We start from the raw sequence: 25,000 nt of genomic DNA, 5'->3' as shown, positions 1-25,000 counted from the left end.
ATATATCTATTCTATCGATATATATATATATATATATATATATATATATATATATATATATATATATATATATGTATATATATATTATGTGTGTGTGTGTGTGTGTGTGTGTGTGTGTGTGTGTGTGTGTGTGTGCGTGTGTGTGTGTGTGTAGATTCACTTTACATTCTTGACATTTTAAAACGTCAAATTTCATATGGCTGAGACTATAATCACCATTTTAAAACATCAGACATCTAAAACAAAAACAAAAACAACACAAACAATTTTCTAGGACATTTTTGCAGGGGAGCAAGCCACCGTGCACCCCCTCACCCCCTTCTATTTAAATATACCAACTCTGAGATCACACTATAGAGAGGAAAAGGGAATATTTTCCATTCTGTGCTGTATGGAGATCTCCCTTTAACACGTTCAGTGTTTTAAAACATCGATCATATGGTCACGGCCATATTAAATTTGACGTTTTAAAACATTGAGCATGTAAAGTGTATCCATATATACATATGTGTGTGCATTTGCATGTATTGTATCACATGCTAAAATGCTTGTGTTTTTTAGTGGTACAGTTAGTCAAATTATGTAATAATAGCAGTTCATTATATTGATGGTTAAAAAATTCCTAAGCTTTTCCCTTTTCATTGTGTTTGTGTGAACCTGTATTTAGTACATTTAATTTCCAGGGTGTTGGAACAGAACCCTCAGGTTGGGAAGCAAGAGGGTGTCCTAATGGTTAAGGTGTTTGCCTTACAAACACAAGGTGCAGGGTTTGAGTCTCAAAAGGGATAATTGGCTAGGCTTAAAATGGCTTGCAAGGGCAGTTAGCTTAGTACTAACCTATGAACCTAAGTATGGGGGACGTGAAGGCCTCCACATAAAAGATGATTTTTGGTTTTGTTTTTTGTAATCACAAGTATAGCCTATTACTTTAAATTTACAGTTAACCTATTGAAATTCTCTTTTCTCACACAATATTTAGCATTATACCATGCACTGTGATAACAGCATACTTTGGCATCCAGGTTGCTGCAAAAATGCCAGCGTGCATTGACAGTCATTTCTTGAAATATTTTAAAGCCTCTATTCTGTAGATATAATAATATCAATGTTTGCTGTGCATAGCTCATTTTCCAAACATAATGACCACAGAACACCTAATTTATCTTAGAACTGCTGTAGCTCATTATCGTTTCGTGTTAGGACACGAATAAACAAATCTTGGTGGGTTCTGTTTAAGCAGCTTTGTTATATAAAGTGATAACTGTGTACCCCCATCGTGAAACTACATTGTGTACAATTAGTACATGGAAATGTACCAAAGCAAGAAAAATTGTCATTTTTCTTACCAATTTTAGGTCCACTCTCCAACAGTTCTTTCAGTTTTTTAGTTTTTTTACGTATAAATCTTGGCTGGGCTCCCTACTATTTCACTAAGTTCTTCATTACACAAAATAATTTTCCAATTTTCGCTGACAATTTCCTTAATCATAGGCCCATCTGTACTCATAGGTACAGGAAAGACATATTTTAACAATTCACCACTGACTTCATTATGTTGAAGTATAACATTAGTGTCAAAACCAACTTTTAAAATAGGCAGAGACCTGGTCTCTCTATTAATTGTAATATAAGTATTAACTTCATCCAAATCCATACAAGTGTATCCTCTATCGATGAATAATTGCTTGAGAAAACTATCTTCACTAACAAAGTTGTCTTACCCACTAATCATCCTACTGAGTCTTATTACTTGTTCTTTAAAGACATTAAGCTTCATGTATTTTGGATGAAAACTTTCAAAATGTAAATAATTATTAGTGAATGTTTTTTTATGCCAAATATTACTACTAAATACTTTTCTATTACTATCAATACTGATTTTTAACCTCAAGAAAATTAACATCCATACCAATACTACCTATGGTAAATTTGAGCCAAGTTACCATCTCATTAAGTTCGCTAAAAAATTCGGCCAGCTGTTCACTATTTCCTGCCCAGATTAAAAACAAATCATCAATATATCGTTCATAATAACGAAGGTACTTAAATAATTCTAACTTAGTGAGGAATTCTAGTTCCCAACAGCACATGACTAGGCTAGTGAACACTGGTGAAACATGTTCACCCATCGCTACCCCACTGGTCTGTTGGTAAACTCCTTCTCCAAACATGAAAAAATTGTTCATTAACACTAATTCCATAAGCTGACATATCACAAAAATATCCTGTTTGAGACAGTTCTTGTATTTATTAAGGTAAATCCTCATGAATTCTAAACCTTCAGTTTGTTCTATTGCAGTGTATAATGAACAAATGTCAAAAGTACACAACATAGTCTCGTCACCTTGAAATCCATATAACCTTATTTCATCCAAAAACATCTGAGTCCTTCAAAAAACATTTGCTATTCTGCACTATAGGGTTAAGTATTCCATCTAAATAAATAGAAATTTTTGATGTTTTACTATGTGGAGCAGGCACTATGGGTCTAAACGGAGGATGTTCAGCATTCTGGTGTATTTTAGGAATAACAAATAGGGTCCCTAATTGTGGCTGTTCTACAGTGAGAAATTCAAAAAGACTGATAGTAATATACTGTTGATATAATAAATCCAAAAGTATTAAATCAACTTCTTGAAATTTCTTTCTGACTATGTCTCTAGAAACTTGTTTATATTTATCTGTATCAGCCAACATGTTACTGATAGTTTAATTATAGTTAACAACGTTCATAATGACTAAACCCTGCCCTTTGTCTGCTTTCATATATCTGACATCTTTATAAGAAATTAGCAGTTTTAAAGCCACATATTGCTTTGTTGTCAGGTTACTGTCACAATTAAATTCATGAATCCTACCTCCATTGTGTAAATTATACATATATTTTTCACAAATTATACAAAAAGTATTTAACGTATTGACCAACGGAGGATTAATGTTGCTTTTCTTTTTCCATTGACTATTGTTATTAGTAGTTATATCATGATAAAGAAATTTCAAATTCAATTTTCTGACATATAACCTGAAATCTAAAACAGTATCTGTAATTCTAGCCTTATGTGCTGGTAAAAATGAAAAATCTTTCTTTAGAACATCAATTTCATCTCTAGTAAACGTTCTATCACTTAAGTTGAAAACTTTATACAAATTGGTTAACACCCCTTGGCCTTTCCTTTTTTCTTCCCCACTACTGTAAATGCTTCCTGATTGGGAGGGGGGCTGCTGTTTCCACTTACTCACTACTAACACTAGATACACTTGTCAAAATCTCCCTGCTGTTAACATGCTGGTCATTTATGTTAATTGAAGGCTTATTTCCTTCAGAAAAAGAATCCAACCGATACAAGGAATTTGTTTTGTAATATGAATTTTCCCTATTACCAAAATTATTGTTACTATGAATTTTCTTTTTATTAACTATGTATGCTTGCTTCTGCTGGTAAGCATTAATATCTCTCACTAATTTCCTCTTTTTCTTGTTCACTATATTTTCTACATGCTTATTAACTTTATCTTCTAATTTACTAAACAGATAAAAATGCATATGTATCAACGGATGCTCTCTAAGAGCACCATCCAATTTCTTAATATCAGTTTTCAAACCATTCATTTGTTCATTATTCCATTGCACCAGTAATTTAAGCACATTTAAACCAGTATTGTTATATAAATCCATCAATTTAGTAAAAAGACAATTATCAAACTTTGCCCCATTAGGGAATGCATACACCCTTAACCATAAAGGAACTATCCCCGAGTCAATACATTTAGAAAGATATTGATTTTCACACATTAAAGTCTTAAATTTCAGTGCCTTCTTCTCTAACAGGAAAAACAGATTTTTAAAATTCGGTGTGCCCTTGTTGAACATATTAGCGTCTCTAGAAAAACTACTGCTGTTATTCAGATTAATGAAAGTGTCTCTATCCTTTCTTTCCAAAAAATCCATTAATGGCATGCCATTTCTGTATGTTTCTTCATTAACTAATGTACCCTCATCATTAGATGAATTATCAGAGCCATTTCTGTTGTAGTGTTGTGCTCGAAACTCTCCTTTGCCATTCTCTTTAATAAATCCTGCGCCTTCAAAATAACTTCCTGCAGTGTTGTAGTCAATGTATTCACATCTTCTGGTGTAGAGTAGATGCTGACATCACCAATACTCATAGCCTGTGTAGTCATATTGTTAAGTATAATTCTTTAGCGAAAGCTAGTTCAAGTAAAAGAAAGTATTAAGTATCCTAATAATGTCCAACACCAATAAACCAAGTACACACTGATAAATCAGTTCTCAAGAGCAAACCCTATTGCTTCACCCATATAAAGGTCAATGAAGTGAAATGCTATCTATCCTTTACCATTTCACACTAAATACCAACTCTGAAAAGAACTTTTGTAAGGAGACAGACTTAGACACAGACAGTCAGCAGTCCAAAATAAACTGCCATGCCCCTTTTGATGTTAAGAGCTCACCTAATAGAGTCAGTCTTTACACTTTGAGTAATTCCTTATTAGTGAAAATCAACTGATGCACTTGTAAAGTATCTCCATATGTTTTTTTAACACCACAGCCATGTTTGCAGCCAGTGAACAAGTACTTAAAAGCTGTTCTCCTTTCTTCCGCTTAAAAATAGATGTGCTCAGGTGAACTGCTGTCAGTCCTTAACCATGTACATTAAATACCAGCTCTAAAAAGAGCTTTTGTAAGGAGACAGACCTTACGGACACCAAGTGATACACTTGCGGATTATCTCCATATGTTTATATCACTCATGAATGTGTTTAAAGCCAGTAAATAAGTACTTAGAAGCTGTTTTCCTTGCTTCTGCTTTAAAGCAAATGTGCTCAGGTAAACTACTGTCAATCCTTAACCGTGTACCTTAAATACCAGCTCTGAAAAGAACTTTTGTAAGGAGACAGACCTTGCAAACACCAAGTAAAATTGTAATGCTTAAAAAACGAAACTGTCACACTACTTATAAAATAAGCCGAATGTGAAAAGCCGGTAGCTTTGGTGAACTGCTGTCAATCCTCTACCTTAAATGATGTACCAGCTCTAACAAGAGCTTTTTAACGGAGACAGATTTAGGTCCACAGTATATTAAAGCCCTCCAAATGATGTTTAAATGTCAGCCATTACCTAATAGCCATTAAATTTGTATTTTAAGTCAGTAAAAAGATGGAATTTGAAGTATCAAACTTCAATTAAATCCAGGCAAAATTTCCTTTGTAAAAGGTTTTCCAGTTCACAGTAAAACCAAAAACTCACTTAAAAAAACATATAAAGAAACCAAATGATAAAACAAACCAAATTGGAGCCAGAGTAAAGTTTTGAACATTTTTGTCCCATTTATTACTGAACTTCCTCAGAACTAACAATCACATATAACCATTACATTTTATAAAATTAATTAATCATGACATCATTACATTAATTCATACTGGGTCTTTTAAAGTAAAACTGACCATACACTTAGAAAATATATACATGGTTTAACTGTCAACTAAATGCATAAATAATATATAATTCCTGAACTCATGACTTTAAACATATACTTATAAATAAAAAAAAACGTTGCAAACATATATATTTTTAAATTCAATTATTCACATAATTTAAATGACTTTTTACAGAAATCTTATCATTTGTGCCTGGGTTAACATCCACCCTCAGAAAAATCTGCCATTTCAGCTCTATATTTTCTAAAAAATAATTAAAAAAAACTACAAATTTATCCTTACTGACTTTTTCCACTAGAAAAAATGAACTTCTTAAAATTTGTGCACTTCACTGAGTGCTTGGCTAAGGCATTACTTAGATCCTTCTGTTTAATGGCTAAAACATGTTCCCTAACTCTGTGGTTCAATTTTCTAATAGTTTTACCTATATAGAAAGTCTAACAGCTGGAGCACACTGCAAGATACACAAGGTCTTCACTTTGACAGTTGAATCTCCCTTTTGCTGTTAACATATAATTCAGATGTTTAAAGTGAAAACTGTGTACCCCCATCATGAACCTACATTGTGTACAATTAGTGCATGGAAATGTACCAAAGCAAGAAAAATTGTCATTTTTCTTACCGATTTTAGGTCCACTCTCCAACAGTTTTTTCAGATTTGTGGTTTTTTTACGTATAAATCTTGGCTGGGCCCCTACAATTTCACTAAGTTCTTCATTACCCAAAATAATTTTCCAATTTTCGCTGACAATTTCTTTAATCATAGGCCCATCTGTACTCATAGGTACAGGAAAGGCATATTTTAACAATTCACCACTGGCTTCATTATGTTGATGTGTAACATTAGTGTGAAAACCAGCTATTAAAAAAGGCAGAAACCTGGTCTCTCTATTAATTGCAATATAAGTAATAACTTCATCCAAATCCTTACAAGTGTATCCTCTATCAATGAATAATTGCTTGAAAAAACTAACTTCACTAACAAAGTTGTCTTCCTCTCTAATCATCCTACTGAGTCTTATGATGAATAAACAAATCTTGGTGGGTTCTGTTTAAGCAGCTTTATTATATACAAACACATTACTGCTGTTGACTATTGACTCTAACTTAAGTAACATATATACAATTAATGACTGCAATCATGCATTCTTACTCCTTAACCGCTTCTACAAAATGGCACTAAAGTCGTGCATATGTGCGGGTTATATATGTGCAGGTACAGCCTTGCATGCTTCTTAAAGATATAAGCACACACACACTTTACATTCTGATCAACATCCTCCTTCTTTGAGTAATAGACCATACAATTGTTATGAGATTGTTTAGGATGCAGAAATCACAGGTAATCCATAGGCATGCATTATACAATACTAAACAGATAGGTATGTACAATCAAATCCATATTGCTGTATATTTCACACTCGGTTTAGATATTTGTCCATATCGTGTGACATTACATTGGAAATTAGATTTAGCAACTGGGGCAGTTTCTGCAAAATGGTTGACTTGTGGAATGTTCAAATCACTTTCTGGAACAGAAGCAGACTTTTGAACACATTCTGGTCTGTTAACAGTGCCTGACTCATTCGTTGATTTAGAGTTTGCATCACATATACAATGTTGTGATTGAAATGATGATGACAGATCTGGTACAGGAAGAAGATGTTTGTGATTCCTCCTATAATCCCTTCCTTCAGAATTTATCAAGTAACATCTATGCCAGCTTAGCACAAATACCTGTAATCTGTCCTATTTGTAAAAACCTTTTGCTGTCTGGATTCATACAATCTCCCCTTCCCTCAATGGACAAAGTAGTCTGCTTGATCAGTCGTAACTGAATGACAGCCCAGGCAAGTTTTTTGACACAACAGTATGTGTCTGTAACGCATTAAACAATGGTACTTTAAATTTAATCTTTCTTCCTTTTCCCACTTTTTTGCAGCCTGCAGTTTTTTTTATAAAAGTTAAGGGGTGTGGTGTGTTCAGCTCCCTACAATGCCCATTACAGAATTTCACTTTTAGGATGAAAAGTGCTACAGGTGTTCTATGGCCCCTCCCGTTCTGACTCTATTGAGCGTACAAGTGACATCATGTCAGTGAAAGGAGTGAGGGTACAGATTTGATAGCTTTTTCCTAGTGAGATGTTAGTAGCAAAAAAGTTTATTTTGCTTTTACTGCTGTTATAAGGAAGAACCAGAGGTGTAGCTGAGCAAAGAAAATGGACATAATCAGCTGATGGTGTAGGTTGTATTTGTTTTAATGAGAAACATTTGTTTCATGTGGTAAAACTATAAGTAAATGGGGACTTGTTTCATTCTGCCACTGTGATTGTACATTGCTGGTTTATTGCTCTGCTGTATTTTTTCTTTGACCAGCTGTATTTTATGCATGGTAACAATATACCTTAGTGATACATTAAGAAGCTGTTATGGTAAAGAACCTTGTTTATGTAGCATTTAGGGAAGATCTTCTATTCAGAATAATGTCTGTGCCATTTGTAGATGATGGCATCTTGGTACCCTATCGCAACCTTCCTCTGTCTAACAGTAAAATTTGTCACTGTTAAGGCTGGTTCCTCTTGGAAAGGAAGGACTCTTCCCCCACTGCTAGGTTGGAAAATGAATGGTAAAAAATAATTGTGTCATCAGGGTACTGAGAGAGAGAAAGGGAGGTAGTCAAGCAAATGTTGCCAAAATACACACACACACACACACATACACACGCACACGCACACGCACACACACACACACACACACACACACACACACACACACACACACACACACACACACACACACACTTATGTAAATAAGATATCCATGACTGAATACGACTGATGTTATCTGATATGGCTGACTTTTAAGTTTGACTTGCTATATAAGTTAATATCCTTTAACCTTTTATCTTTCTATTGAATATTCTGAACAGTATTTATCAAAATAACCTTGTTTTTGATCCTCTTACTTAGTTGTACCTTCTTTTGCATGATATTTTCTGTGGACCGTAGTATTGAGGTATTGATAAGTATGTTTGGTGACTACAGTCTGCTGTGACTGCTTGGAGTTTAATACATGTTTTTTGCCGAGCCCAAGGTGCTATATATTGGAATGCTTTTCTTTTCTGCTTCCTGGCTTATGTGGTTTCATGCTTACTGATCCCAGATGATGACTTTGGTGGCTTAATGTTGCTGGTAATCACTGTCCATCTACAATTTAAAAGTGGCCATCTCTCAGTCGCAGTAGCCATATTGTGAAGGTTAGCTGCAGGTTATCATTGTGAGCATCTCAGATGACTCTCCATTTCCCCCTAAATTGATTGAGTGGGCAGATAATAGTGATGACAGTTATGGGAGTATGCTGCAATACGGGTATATTAGATGGCTGTTGTTGTCCTTCTGTTTGGTGACTGCTTAAATGATTATTTTGACGGATTTTGTAGTTTCCATGAGAAGGCAGTCAACACCAGAAATGTGCCCAACATTTTGCATTAGAGAATAACAGTTTACTCCTCCAAGTTTGTTCATCGTGGTATTCAGTGTTGATTAATGTATTTATTAGTTATACTGACTGATGCAAGGGACCTTTTTCAGCCATGACCATGATCTGCATCGTAAATACAATGAGAGAGAAAAACTAGAAAAAATTTGTATTGTTAAGCTAAAGTGCAATGACATAGTGGTAAAGTCTCTGTGTCATGGGTTGAGGGTTCAGTCCTGACTACTGGTCACAATGTCTGTGGAGTTTGTGTTCTTTTTGTGTCTGTTAATGATTTTCTCTTTGTAGTTCTACTTTCCTTAAATTTCCTAAAACTTTCTGGCTGATTGGTTACACTTAAGTGTGTGTGTGTGTGTGTGTGTGTGTGTGTGTGTGTGTGTGTGTGTGTGTGTGTGTGTGTGTGTGTGTGTGTAAGAGATAAGCATACCCCTCAATTGCCCAGGCTTTTGCAGAATACCTAGATTTTTGCCCCATATTTTTTTCCTCATAAAAACATTGAAGTTGCTCAATAATGGCAGATATTTGAGGTTTAGACTTTATATTCTTTAGAAAAATGCATACTAACACAAATCATAGGTTCATAGGTTCATAGGTAGATACTAGGCTATCTGCCCTAGGGCATTTATAAGCCTAGCCAGAGTGTATTTGGCTTCCGTCTCCCTATTAGATTAGCCTACTGTGCCTCTGTAAAGTAGGTCACAGAAGGTACCCTTTGAAGATTAGTTTACAGTGCCTCTGTCTAGCAGGGACACAGGAGAGATCCCAGGGGTGAATTTGCGATTTCCCATCCACGCGTCCAAATTTCGCTTGAAGAGGATCAGCGAGGGGCTATGTCTAACATGAATTGGGATTCTATTCCAGAATGAGGGGAGCCTCTGGGAAATTAATCTGTCCCTCCAGCATGTCCTATTTATTTTTGTGCTGAGGTTTAGGTCCCTGGAGCGTGTAGCTCTAAGGGAGTTGGATTTTTTGAGGTGGAGCATGTCCATTAATTCTGGGTCTGACATGGCTTTGTACGTCAGGCATAGACCGCCTCTTAGTAGGCGGTAAGCAACTGAGTAGAGCTGGAGTTTCTTTAGTCGAGCTGCATAGGACATCTGTTTGTAGCCCATGATCCTCTTGGTGAGGTACTTTTGGGGTCTCTCCAGTTGCTGCAGGTGTTGGGTAAGGTACATCCCAAAAGGGGCGTTGTATTCAATTATGGGCCTGATGAGTGATGAGTAGACGGGCACAATGACCTCTCTTGATCTAGATGCGAACCCTTCCGTGATAAGGTGGGCTATATAGAAGGTCTTTCTAACCACTTTGGCAACGTAATTATCAAAGGAGAGATTACTATCTACGTTGGTCCCCAAATCTCTAATTACTTCTTCCGTACTTAATGGATTACCACCTATGTGGTAATTTGTGGGCACCTTGTTTTTCCCAAAGGGGATGACTATGCACTTTTTAGCATTTAGCTTGAGGCCGTGGCTCTGGCGACAAGCATCCGTCTCTGTGAGACCCTTTTGGAGGATGCTTGTGTCAGCTGGAGATTCGATTATGGCCCCCAATTTGCAGTCATCTGCGAACTTTGTCAGCCATAATCCCCCCGTGTTAGCCTGAACCTCAGAGAAGTATATACCGAACAAGAGAGGTCCCAGACTGAGCCCTGTGGGAAGCCACTTGTAACTGGTTTGGATTCAGACATGGCACCTGCAATTCTGACCATGTGGGTTCTATCTCTCTGAGCCAGTTTGCAACCCATCTTGTGATATAGGGGTTGATATTTAAGCTGGTAAGCTTATTTATGATGCCCGAGTGGGGTATTGTGTCAAAGGCTTTTGTGAGGTCCAGGTAGGCTGTGTGGACTACCTTGCCCTCATCTATGGCTTTGGTAACTGTTTCAAAGAAATCAACTAGGTTTAAGAGGCAAGATCTGCCCTTAACAAAGCCGAATTGGGTAGGGTCCAGTGTCTGGAGGCTCCCAATGTCTTTGTTTATGAGTTCCATGATAATACGCTCCATAGCTTTACAGACCAGACTAGTCAGGCTTATGGGGCGATAGTTTCCGGGGTCCGTAGTGGCACCACCTTTGTGGAGTGGGACCACTGTAGCTGTATGCCATTCTTTGGGTACATATCCTGTAGTAAGGTTAAGTTTGAATGGTGACTTAATGTGAGGGTTCAGTTCTTCTTGGAGCTCATGTAAGACACAGCCTGGACACCGTCCGGTCCCATAGATGCTGTGTTTTTTGCTTTGGAGAGGGCAGCTTTCACCTGTGCATCTGTGATGTCAGGGAGGTTACATTCAGTTGGGATAGGCATTTGCTCCTTTGGGGGGGAAGGGGGGGAGAAGTTTGCTCTAAATCTGTCTGCCAGGATGTTGGCTAGGTCTGTAGGTTCGGTATATTTTGTACCGTTATGCAACAATTTAGAGCATATCTGGGAGTTTCCGCCCATGTTCCTGACATAACTAAAGAAGGCCTTGTGATTATTTTTAGTGTCTGGGGCAATTTTTCTTTCAAAACTGGCCTTTGATGATTTTATGAGGGATCGAAGTTTCTTGCTAATACTGATCAGAGATGCCTTCCCTTTTTGGGATTTTGCTCTGTCATGTAGTAGCTTCCTCCGTCTGTTGTAAAGCTTATTTATGGCCGGGGTCCACCAGACTGGTCTCCTATTTTTGGAGAAGTGAGTCTTGGTTTTATTTGGGATAGTATGATCCATGCATTCCTGCAGATGCTCATAGAATGCATTTGTAAAGGATTCTGTGGATTGGGCTGTATTATCCTCTGGCCCATGGGCTTTGAAGGATTCCACCTCAGTCTTGAGAAGTGCAAAGTTGGCTTTTGAGAAATTCTTTACAGTGATTTCCTTGGCTGGGGGTGGGGACGGGATATGGATGTCCAGGGAAATTTGTTTATGGTCTGATCTTACCAATGAGGGGTTTACCTCTGGTGTGGAAAATAGAGTCCCCATGTTGATGATGACCAGGTCCAATATGTTGTTCCCTCTTGTGGGAGTGGTGACCAGTTGTTCCATTGCATTAGAGTTTATAAATTCAAGGAACCGTTGGGCGAGGGTGTTTGGGCTTGAGTAGTTTTCCCAGTCAGTGTTTGGGAAGTTGAAATCACCCAATAACATAGTGTTTGGAGAGACCTTCATATTCTCCAGTGTTCTCAGGAATGCCAAGTGGGGTTCCTGTAATAGGAAGGGTGTTCTGTAGCAGGCTACAAACCGAAAGGCAGTTTTGCCTGCTGTTAGTTGCACATGGATGGTTTCCGATGCTTTGTGCAGTGCCACTAACCTGGAGGTGTAGGTATCTTTGATGAATATAGATACTCCCCCTCCTTTTGTGCTTCGGTCCGAGTTTTGGGGCTGAAACGCATGGGATGAGTTATAACCTGGTAGTGCTGGGGTGCTCTCAGGAGCCTTGAACCAACTGCACAAACTGCACAAACATTGATTTTCTCCATACTGAGGAGAGTCTCGAGTGCGTGCATCTTGAGGTTTAGACTTCTGGCATTGAGTAGCATTACCTTTAGTTTTTTTATTTTTGGGTTGTCTATGGAGGTGAGTTTGTCCTTTGAGCCTTGCCTAAAAAAGGCACTATGGGGGTGGCAAGAGCCTTGGCCAGTATAAAAAAGCCTAAGGGTGACAGGTGCAAGCCATCCCTAGCAAAGCAACGTGGCTTGTCAAGCATGTCATCCCAGGCTGACAGACACTGGATCCCCTTTGAATGACACCAATACTTTAGCCAGTTGTTGAAACTGATCATTTTGTCTTTATACTGTGGCATCATTCTTGGTGAGAGCAAGATGCTACTCAAGGTCAGGGTCATACCAGCCTGGGCTACATGGTCAGAGAGCTCCTCTATGTCTCTTTTCATGTAGTCCAGGGAGGTACATCTTAGGTCATTCACACCAGCATGGACAATGACGGAGTCATACTTGTACTTGCTTTGGAGTGACCTGAGTGCTTGTGTTATGTGGCGGATCCTGGCACCCGACAGGCAGCTTACAGTGACCTTCTCCTTGTTCAGTCTGGTGAGCGGGACGTCAGTGTGCCGGACAATAGAGTCCCCTATAACAAGTGTATTTGCTGTGTTGTTTGGCCTTAAGGGCTGTGACTGTGAGGCACACTGATTTTGTGAGATATGTGATTTATGGGTATTGTTGAGTGATGGCTGTTGCTTGGATATCTGCTTAGGAGGTCTTTGCTGTTTAGGCAGATTTTTATTTAGAGCCTCTGAGTATGTTTCTGTGTGTTTATGTGTTGGGTATGCAGATGCAATAGGTCTGTGTGAGACTGGATTTGTGGTGTGGGTGGTTACCTTTTCCTCCTGACTGACTGTGCCAGTCTTGGGTTGAGAGAGCTCTGCCTCCAGTTTGGCTGTGTAACTGCATCTCTCACATGTATTAAAGTTTGTTGGAAGGAGGAGAGGGTTGTCGCTGTACATAAGGCAATTGTAACATTGCCTCAAAATTCCCAGATTCACCAGCTGGACTGGAGAGTAACCTTGAAACTGACCTTTGGACATACCAGATTAGTATAGGGAACTGTTTTTTTTACTGATCAGGTTAGGGAAGGGAACTGATTTTTCACTCGATCAGGAAGGACCAATCGGGAGTCTAATACTTATGAGAAGTCAAGGAGGGTGTAGTGCTTTAGTTAGTTAATGTTTCCTTTTAAGAGCTGAGCAAGTGCAGGGCTTTAGAAAGAGAATAGAGTGATTACTTTGAGAATTTGAACAGTTCTAAGGGAAAAAGTGAAGAGCAGACTTTGTGGAGCCTGGAATAGTTTAAACCTGTTTAGGCGGTGCTGCCCGACGCTGCTCAGTGCGCAAAACCGCGCAAAAAGAGAGTTGCAGGGTTTTAAGAGTGAGAGATCAAGGAGTTTAGAATTGACCCAAAATGGCCAATAAAATTACAGCTTCTAGGTAGTAACCACTCCTCCAGGTACAGGCAGGCTGTTCAGTGTTAACCACTTCCACTGGTGAACACAGAGACTTTCCTTTAGCCCAAGCATGCACTGGCCTTCTAGAAACTTCCAAACAGTTCAGAACAGCAAATCTGTAAATTAACTTTCTTAACTTTCAGAAAGTGGGAAAAAAGCAAGATTTTTTTTTTTCTTTTTGTTGTAGTTTAAAGGTAGCAGAGACACACAAGCAGCAAAATAATCCTGTTATTCTAGCAATTTTCTAAGTTCATGAGAGAATTATTTATAATTTGTTCCTATTTATTTTAAACTTTGTCCAGATTTCTTACATTAAAAGGTTGAGGTGTGTGTGTGAGAGACAGTGAAAAGCCCTAGTTAGGATTAGCAGGCGGTTAGTGATTTGCTTGGGCTCAACCCCTGTACCTTAGCTACAGGAAACAAGAGCCTAAATCCTCTACCCAAATAATTAACTGTTGTGCTTGGCAAATGGTATCACTATTGTGTGTTTAGAGTTTTAAACCAGTGTTAGTGGTACGGCTGGTAGCATGCTTTTGCTTTGATGCAGAAGGCTGTGGGTTCTATTCCCACAGCATGTAGATGGATTGCTGATACTGTGTTGGATTTTAAGATGGTGGGGTGCTTTGTGGTCAGTATGGCAGTGGTCTCTCTTGGGAGAGAGGGTGATGAATCTGCATATTCTGGCTGTAGTTCATTTACATGGGAGTTTTTTTTTTTTTTCATTTTTTTCTTTTTTTTTTTACTGGTGAATGGAGTGTTAGCAAGGCATATGACCCAAGGGGCAGACTGGCCAGCTTTAGTGGTATTCAAAACAATGGCTGTATGTTTCATTATGGTGCATGTACATGGCAGGAAGTGTGACTGGATGGTCATTTGGGAAGTATTTAATTCGACTACTTGTGCATACTTCTACATTTTATTCAAGGGGTCGCTTGAGTGACTTCTTCATTTGCTGGTTGCACATAGTACGAAGTTGAACTAATGGGTTGTTTGGAAAAACATTTAATTTTGGTGATTGTGCGTATCTCAACATATTCCTTTAATTCTGGTGCATGTGTATACCCGCATGTATTAATGAAGATGTTGCTTGGGGATATAATTCATTGGTGTATCAGGGGAGTGATTCTGCGTACATGGTCAGACTGCTGAAGTGAGCATTGTGCAAAATAATTTATTGTGTCATTTTGGTGCTTGTGCATACACATCACAAACAACTTATGGGTTTACTGGGGAAAATAATTCATTAGTGTGTCACAGAAAAGCTTTTGCATAATTGGAAATTCCATTTGACCATTTTATTGTCCTGGCAGCTGCCTGTGTTATACTGATTCTCTGGCTTAATGTAATTCGTACCATGGTGCCATGACCTGTTCACAGAGCTGATCTATTTGTTAAAGTATTGTGGTACAAATATGGTATAAAAAGCTCACGTTTCAGAGATGATTATGATATATATATATATATATATATATATATATATATATATATATATATATATATATATATATGTATATTTTTTTTTTTTTATGTGTCTATCTTTCATGTGTGTACTTGAATTAAGTGGGAACAAATGAAAGATTTCGAGGGCATCATTTGTGCACAACCCTCTTTAGGTATCAGCACAGATTTTCTATTGACTTTAGGTCTGGGGCTCTGGCTGGGCCATTCCAAAACTTTCATTTTCTTCTGGTGAAGCCATGCTTTTGTTGATTTGGATGTATGCTTGGGGTCACTGTCATGTTGAAAGGTGAAATTGCTCTTCATCTTCAGCTTTCTAGCATATGCCTGAAGGTTTTGTGTCAAACGTGACTGGTATTTGGAACTGTTCATCATACTTCCCTCCACCTTGACTAAAGCCCCAGTTCCAGCTGAAGAAGAGCAACCCCAAAGCATGATACTGCCACCACTTCACCGTGGGGATGGTGTTCTTTTGGTGATACGAAGTGTTGTTTTTGTGCCAAACGTACCTTTTGGAATTGTGGCCAAAAAGTTCACCCTTGGTCTCATCGGACCATAACACATTTTCCACATGCTTTAGACAAAAGAATGTGCATAGCTCAATATTTTACTGAAGGGGTTGCTTAGGTGAATGTCTCAGGGTGGTACATGTCTATTCCTGGACATACTAATGAAGATGTTCCTTGGGCAAATACTTCATTTTGCATCAGGGAAGTGCTTGAGCATACATGGTCAGACTGCTGAAGTGAACACTGGGCAACATAGTTTATTGTGTCATTCTGGTGTTTGTGCATACACAAGTGGGGGGGCTGTCTTCTTTACTGTGATATGATATACAGATCGACAAAGAAAATGGGACCCCAGTACTCCAGTCTTCCAGTATGATTGTAACAATGCTAACTGATGGCTTCTGGAGAAAAGGTTATAAATTACCCTAGGACAATAAATATGGTTATAGACTGCTTTTACTTCAAAAAATATTTAGTAAGTCACTTTCTTATTCCATCAATATCTCAAGTTAACTATACTAACATTTTAAAAGTGTCCCTGGTTATGTAGAAATGTTGGAATGATGGATAATAGCAACAGTCCTGATCAATATATCCAAACATTCTGAAAGTATATTCTGATTTAGTCTTTCTTTCTATTGAATAATGTCTGGGTGGTATGAGAGGCTTAGTGTTTTATTTCTGATTGTTGGCATTACTCAACCAGATATTTTGTACAATATCTCTGCCTTTTTTACTTCTGTGTTTTAATATAACCAGAGGAATGGTTAGATGAGCTAACATTAATTACTACTGTTTGGGCTAATTCTTACACGGATGGACCACATAACTTAGACATTTCTGCTTGTAATTCTCTTTCTGATTATACTCAATAGTTGCCTGAGTGAGATAAAGGTTATTACTTGCTGACTACTACCAGCATGAAGCTACCATATATTTTGGGCATTTATCCTGGCTTTGTCAGACATGTGTGGAAATTAGGTGGGAGGAATGGCTCAGTAATATCTAAGTGTTATACTATTTTTATTGAATTACTCGGGTTTTCTCCTAACAGATGATAATGAGTCTCTGTTACATTACAGCTGTACCAGGTAATATAATGAATGCCTACTCAACAGGTTATGTGCAGCAATTATCACCTGTGTCTCAGCATGCAGAACTTTGCAGCAATAAAAGGAAGGCCATTATCACATTAGCAATATGTGCAGTTACAATAGAGCAGTTTGTCATTATCACTTTTCTGGGAAAAGTCTCATCTGCTGTCACTGTTATTCACATAAGTAGAAGTCATTATCACATTGATGAATGCACAAGCCAGATTTAGGTTTTTGTCTCCATAGAGTCATTTCAAGCCATCCCCCCACCATTTTCTGTCATTTTTCAGTTTGTTTGATATGCAGTAAAGTCTTCATTGTGGTTATATGCTTCATATTTTTGTGAACTTCTGCAAGGAAATATTACATTACTTCCATGCTTGATCCCTTATGTCCATTGCTGGATGGACACATAAAGAGAAAAGGCAGAGATAAGGCAGACTGCTGACCTGGAAAAAGATCGTGAGACAGTAGTGGTATCAACAGTTTGAGTGGGTAACCAGCACAGGTATCGGACACATCAGATGCCCTCAAGTGCCACTGAATTCCCATGCCTGTCCTGGGTTCATTAGTGGAGTGGTGGTCCTTACCCTGCTTTTTCTCTTTACATACACCCTGTCTGTAGCCCCTGGTCAGTTTCCACTCATGCTACCCCAGGACTGTGCATGTTTACAGTGATACGTGTCTACTAGTAATTGGATTGTGTGTGTGAGGTGCTGGTTTTCAGGTTGTTAGGTATGTACTTCTGCATCATCTTTGCAAATAATGAACCAAAAGAATACTGCCTATGTGGATAGCAGTGAAGGTTCCAGCAGCAAACAAGGTAAAGAACATTATATACATATACATGTTGTAGTAATGCAATAAATCCCTCAAACATCATCAGTAACCGACTTGCATTTCTTCCCTGTGCAGGTACTTCTACCTTGGGACACTGACATGGCTTCAGGAGCAAGGGAACGACAAGTGAGAGTGTGGGTGTGTGGCCATTCCTAGGTTCACTAGTCTTCCAGACATGCTTCTGGCATAACAAATACTACAACTTGCAGAATAGTTTCATGCATGGATTGATGCTCAGGGTCGATGGATCTAGAATTAGCCACAACAGCATCATTGCAGAAGATGATCACCTGTTTAGAAATGACGGAGTTCACCTAAATGAAGATGGCATTGAATGGCTCTTGAGTGATCTGCATGATGGCAGCAATGCATGACATACTGGCAACATGCACCTAGTGACAAAAGATTGAAAACAACCATGACCAAGTAGGAGCAGTATGGTAAGTGACAGTCTATTACATTTCATGGAAACCTTTCTCACTACTTAGAACACAGTAAACAAATTGTAATTGTACCTCTGCTAGGGAACATGTCAAAATGCTAAGTAATACCTCATTTGAAGTCAGTGTTACTCCTCACAACATGATAAAAGAACTGTACCCATGGGCTGTACACATGTACATATATCACAGTTTGTTTATGACTTAGGTTATGAGAGTTATGACATTTTTTCATATTTTGGTAAGTAGCTTGTCAACGTGGTAAGTGATACCTCATTTTGAATGCAGTATTAGTCTTTACAACATGATAAAAGAACTGTGTCTGTATGCTGTACATATGTACAGATATCACAGTTTTAGGACTAAGGTTATGAAAGTTATGAGTTGTTTTGTATTTTGGTAATTAACTTTCCAAGGGAGCATATCAATGTGCTAAGTCATACCTCATTTTGAAGACAAGGTGGCCTAAAGGTTAAAGTGCTTGCCTTGCAAGCACAAGGTGTAGTGTTTGACTCTCAGAAGGGATAATTGACTAGGCTTAAAATGGCTCACAAGGGCAGTTAGCTTAGTACTAATCTGTGAAGCAATGTTATTCCTTACAACATGGTAAAAGAACTGTGCCCGTGGACTGTACACATGCACATATATGACACTTTATTTAGGACTTAGGTTATGGAAATTATGATTTTTTTAATATTTTGGTAAATAACTTTGCAAGGGAGCACCTGAATGTGCTAAGTAATACCTCATTATGAAGACAGTATTCATAGTTCTGACATGGTAAAAGAATGGTGTCTGTATGTTGTACACATGTGCAGATATCAAAGCTTGCTTCAGACTTAGGTTATGGAAATTATGATTTTTTCATATTTTGGTAAATAACTTTGCAAAGGAGCATCTGAATGTGCTAAGTAATACCTCATTTTGAAGACAGTATTCATAGTTCCAACAAGGTAAAAGAGCAGGGCCTGTATGTTGTACATGTGTACAGATATCAAAGTTTGTTTCAGACTTAGGTTATAGAAATTATGATTTTTTTCATATTTTGGTAAATAACTTTACAAAGGAGCATCTGAATGTGCTAAGTAATACCTCATTTTGAAGAGAGTATTCATAGTTGCAAAATGGTAAAAGGAATGTGCCTGTATGTTGTACACTTGTACAGATATCAAAGATCGTTTTGGACTTAGGTTATGGAAATTATGATTTTTTTCATATTTTGGTAAATAACTTTGCAAAGGAACATCTGAATGTGCTAAATGATACCTCATTTTGAAGACAGTGTTGATAGTTGCAACTTTGTAAAAGAGCAAGGCCTGTATGTTGTACACATGTGCAGATATCAAAGTTTGTTTCAGAGGGTTGGGAGGGTGGCCTAATGGTTAAAGTGTTTGCTTTACAAACACAAGATGCAGGGTTCGAGTCTCACAAGGGATAATTGGCTAGGTTTAAAATGGCTCGCAAGAGCTGTTAACTTAGTACTAACCTATAAACCCTATAAACACTATAAACTTATGGAAATTATGATCTTTTTCATATTTTGGTAAATAACTTTGCAAGGGAACATGTCAGTGTGCCAAGTAATGCCTCATTTTGAAGATAGTGTTACTTCTTACAATATGGAACAAGAACTGTGTCTGTGTACTGTACACATTACAGATATTACGGTTTGTTTAGTCTTGTAGGATTATGAAAATTATACATTTCCAATACTTCTCATCATTATGCCCATATCTTTGCAAGGGACATTGGTGATGAACCAAATGATGCATCGTTTTGAAGCTGACATTGAGCCACACAACTTGTACACTAATATGTCGCCTCTGTCTGTTACAGGTGATGAGATATTATGCTTTGTTTATGCATAAATTATGAAAATATTATATTAATCATATTTCTGTGAATATCTCTGCAAAGGAGCATCACACAGTAATGGTTAAGTTATCATTTTAAAGCTGACATTCATACATATAAATTAAATACAAATTGTATGGGTCTGTATGGTACATTGACTAAGATATTGTGCTTTGCTTTTTCAAAAAGGTAAAAAATATGAACATCAGCATTGCTTGCCAAATATTTAATAATGACTTTAATATGCACTATCAACATTTACACTGTTGAAAAGGTCAGTGTCTGCTGAACAACTTTTACATTTAAATTTTTAGTCTAGCTCTTATAGTTAAAATGTTATGAACATTTCTTTTCTGCATGGTATTACAAATGGATTTTCCTGAAAATGAGCTCAGGCTGCACTGTTGTTCCTATGGTGGAAGGAAGCAGGCAGCATTTTCTGAGCTGCTTTGGAGTGAATGAGTTAAACAATTGAGCCTTGATGGTTTTAGTGTTCTTCATCTTAGGCTGCAAAAACTGGAAGAAATAGGTAGTGTTGTTCTAGTTTGCCTAGAAAGTAGTCTTTGAGCAGGTGAGCCAAGAATATCATCATGAGGTATGTTTCTGAGATTAAGCAAATTCAAGAATTTATCTATATTATCACACATTGACCTTTCAGGTAATTGCTTTGCACTCTGTGCTGCTCTTTAATCTAGACCATTGGGTTGAGGGCATTCAGGACTACCAGTAACATGTACATAATCCCATTCTTTTGCAAATTTCTGAAACAACTGGTTAGTAAATTGAATACCATTGTCAGAAAAAAGTTTGTGTGGATGACCTTGAACTGAGTAATGATGTTTCAAATTAGTAATAACAGCAGTTGAGGTTATGTTTGGTAGTAGATCAATCTCAAACCAATTTGAATAAGAGTCTACCAAAACTAAGTAGTGTTGATTGTTCCACTCAAAGATATCAGTTGCTACAGTAGACCAAGGTAGTTCAGGTACTATTGAATACTGAACAAGTAGAAAGAAGTCTATCAATGTCTTTTGATAATGAAGACCAAAATGCTAATTCTTGTGCTCTTCTCCTAGTAGATGTAGATCCTGGGTGATCACAATGTAAAATCTGGATGTATTCTTGTTGAAACGAAACAGGAACAATAATTTTAGAACCTTTGAAAATACCATTTTCCATCAACAATTCATCTCTGTATGGAAAATATGCCTTGCACATCAGGTTATAGACTAGATTGCTTTGGTAGCCATCCAACATTAATATAATGATTGAGGTTTTGTGAAATTGGATCAGTCTGGGTATGATCTCTTAACTCATCAAGTCTAGTGGTGGAAAAAATATGTACTGAGATCACATCAAAGTCAAAATTCTCAATATCAAGCTGTCCTGTTGTAAGTCTAGAAGATCTAGTTAAGGTATCAGCTAGATAAAGCAAATTTCCTTTAGTGTAGACCAATTTGAAATTGTGCTTTTGCAATTTGAGCATCATTCTTTGTAATCTCACTTGAGTGGAATACGTAGGGTTCTTTAGAATAGTTACTAAAGGTTGATGATCGGTTTCAATTTGAATAGCTCAACCATAAATATAATCATGAAACATGGATCATGCGAATACTATTACCAACAGTTCTTTTCCAGTTTGAGCATAATGCATCTCAGTTTGCGTTAGTGTTCTAGATGCGTAGGCTACTGGTCTGCCCTCTGGAAGTATAGCTGCACCTAAACCAAATTCTGAAGTATCACAGGAAAGAATAACTGGTTTGTTTACATCTTAGTATCTTAACATAAGAGGGGTGGCAATTTTCTGTTTAAGGTCTTCAAATGCCTTTTGATGATGTTCTTACCATGACCATGCAACATTTTTGCATTTGAGCTTTCTTAAAGATGCTGTCTGGTATAAATTTCCCTAAATAATTGACCATGCCCTTCAAATGCTGCAAACTTTGTACATTATCAGGTACTGACATCTGTAGAATAGCTGCTTGCTTGGTCAGATCAGGTCTTAGGCCTGTACTCATAAACAAATGACCTACATACGTAACTTCTAGAAGACTGAATTTGCACTTCAGAAGATTGAGCTTTATGTTTACTTCACGTGCTCTGTCTAAAACTTTCTTTAGGTTTCTGTCAAACTCTGTTTCACTATTGCCAAATAGAGGGTCTACTATTATGTCACATGGATCACCTGAAACAAATTTCCTCCATTGCACGCTGAAAAACTTTACTTGCAGAATTTATTCCAAATGGCATCCTTAGGAATCTGCATCATGCAAACGGATTACCAAAAGTAATTAGAAATGAGGATTTGTGATCCAGCATCACTTGCCAAAATGAACTCTTTGCATTCAGTACAGAAAATACAGTGGATTCAGTATTAGAGTTGCAACTTCTTTGACTGTGCTCATTGGATGATATGGTATTTTTAATGCTTTGTTCAGATCTCTCAGGTCAATGCATATTTTGAATTTGCCTGAGCTTTTTTTTTTGTGAGTGGCTACCATGGACGACACCCATTCCATTGATTCTGTGACTGGACAAATCATACCTTGCTGCGCTATTTTATCCAACTGAGCTTTAACTTTGACTTGCATCACTATTGGAACTCTTCTTGCTATTCTGACTACTGGAGTGATCTCTGGGTCTAACTTCATGGAATACACAACTGGAAGTTTGCCTAACTTGTCATCGAAAACATCAGCATACTCTGAGAAAATGGCTTCTGAAAAACTGGAACTCAGAACTGCACTTACATAATGAACTTCTTTGGCAAAAGAAAGGAGATTCATTTTTAAGCTATTTTTGAGACCCAATAAAGATTGCATTGGTTTTCGGACTACATAGAAAATCAAGTTGTGACAGCTCTCACCCGAATAACTTGAAAGTAACACTGAACCTATGGTTTGAATTTCTGCACCTCCAAAAGCAACACGTCTTGCACTACTGGTTACATTGAATTGTTTATTAGTTCTCACTCTTACAAATGTGTCTGTGGATATAACATTACACTTTGAGCCAGTATCTATTTTGAGCTCTGTGGATTTTCCATTAATCCGGGGAGTACAAAACACATCACTTCTTGTTAATAAGTTCACTGCATCAGTTCTTAAACCAAACACTGATGCACCATCTACATAGAAAGCTGACTGATTGGGCTCTACTTGATCAGCTTAGAGCTTACACCTTTCTTGGAACTTTCTGGAAAACTTCATGGCTTCTTTGTAAATCCTGTAGCTGCCATGTGCTTAGACCTTTTCTTGTTTGCCACATGTTGCTTACTATCTACATGCGCTCTGGAACCAGCTGAATCTATGCTCTTGTCACTCGCAAGCATATGTGTGTGTTTTTATCACCTCATGGATCTGACAAATCTCTATGGCTTTGCTCAAGGTGAAATCACTGTTATGAAGTAAAATCTTTCTAACAGCAGCACTGTTAATACCACATACAAGTCTGTCCTTTATCAACTCATCTTTTAGATAACCAAACCGACACATTTTAGCTCTGTTTCTCAAGTCAGTTATGTAAGCTGCAAATGTTTCCCCTGGCTTCTTATCCCTTGTGTAAAATAAATGCCTCACTAAATTAATATTCATCTGGGGGTTACGCATTTCTCTGAATTTGCACTTCAAACACTCAGGGTCTTCTCTTGATTCAGCATGTACAACAATATGGTGGTCTGCTCCTTTTCTTTCATATACTGCTAGTGCATACACAAATAAACACTCTCTTTCTATGGCTTCTGACCCAACTAGGTTTAGCAAAATGACTATCCTTGTGCATGCAATTCTATCTGCATTAGCTGTGTGTATGAAAATATCTTACTGTTGCTCAAATATTCTCCAGTTCTCTGCAATATTCTGATCAAATACAAGCAGTGAGGGTTTTCGAAATCCCTCTGCCATATTAGCACATGCCAGCAAAGGGATTTGGAAATAAGCATAAATATACACACATGCACCTATGCCAGAATTAATGCCAATAATTGTTCAATGCCTTTGCACTCTGAAATTGTACCTTTGTTGGACTTTTCGGAATTATGTGAATAAGCAAACTCATAGTACTTTCAAATAACTGAGCTTTGCGAAATAAACTTCTCGGGCTTTTTGATACTTTTACTGGACTTTTTATCAGTAAAGGCGAAAATGCTAAAATAATTTATCATTTGCTGTACTTCAGAATTTTATCGAAGAAGGCAGGAATGCTACAGACATTCACCTTCACTTATTAAAGTCGTCACTTTAAGAAACATTCAAGAACTTGATGATGTGACTGAGTAATTAACGAGCACTGTAATACTCTTGTAATGTTATCTTTTGTAAGAAAACACCTCTTATCAGTGTAAGAAACATGCCAAGTAACTGCACAATACAAATTATCTGTTGCCTTAAACTCAATAACTTTTCAAAGTACTTGTACTTTGCGAATGACTGCATACAGCACACTGAAATGTCTTAAAAATAGTGGTACCTTACTAGGCAACTCTTTGCAGTACAAGAAGCACTCTGTAATGGTGGTACTTTGCAAACAGACACACCCAGCACAAGAAACTTTTCGAAATACCTGTTCTTTGACTGGATTACATAAACCAGTTGCACTTTTCACGCAACAAACTCTATGAAATACATGCACAGTAGTAAGCACACACTGTAAACACTTTTACACATTCTGAGATACATTGAACAACTTATGCCCTTGATACAATACGAAGTGGTAGTTATGCCCATATACCGCATTTTGCCATACACATGCAGTCATCTTGCTTTATTCTCACTTAATGTGCCCTTTATTTCTTATTGCAATTATTTTGCTTATTTAAGTACTTTTTTATGCTCAATATACTTTTCTTCTGCTCATTTTACTCTAAACATGCCCAACTTTGCCTTAAACACACTCGTTTTCCTTTAAACATATTCA

Source organism: Protopterus annectens, chromosome 3.part1 (genome assembly GCF_019279795.1).
Source record: "Protopterus annectens isolate FY-2018-M chromosome 3.part1, PAN1.0, whole genome shotgun sequence".
Lineage (NCBI taxonomy): Eukaryota > Metazoa > Chordata > Ceratodontiformes > Protopteridae > Protopterus > Protopterus annectens.
The sequence above is the reverse complement of the archived record's forward strand: the minus strand, read 5'-3'. Positions refer to the sequence as shown.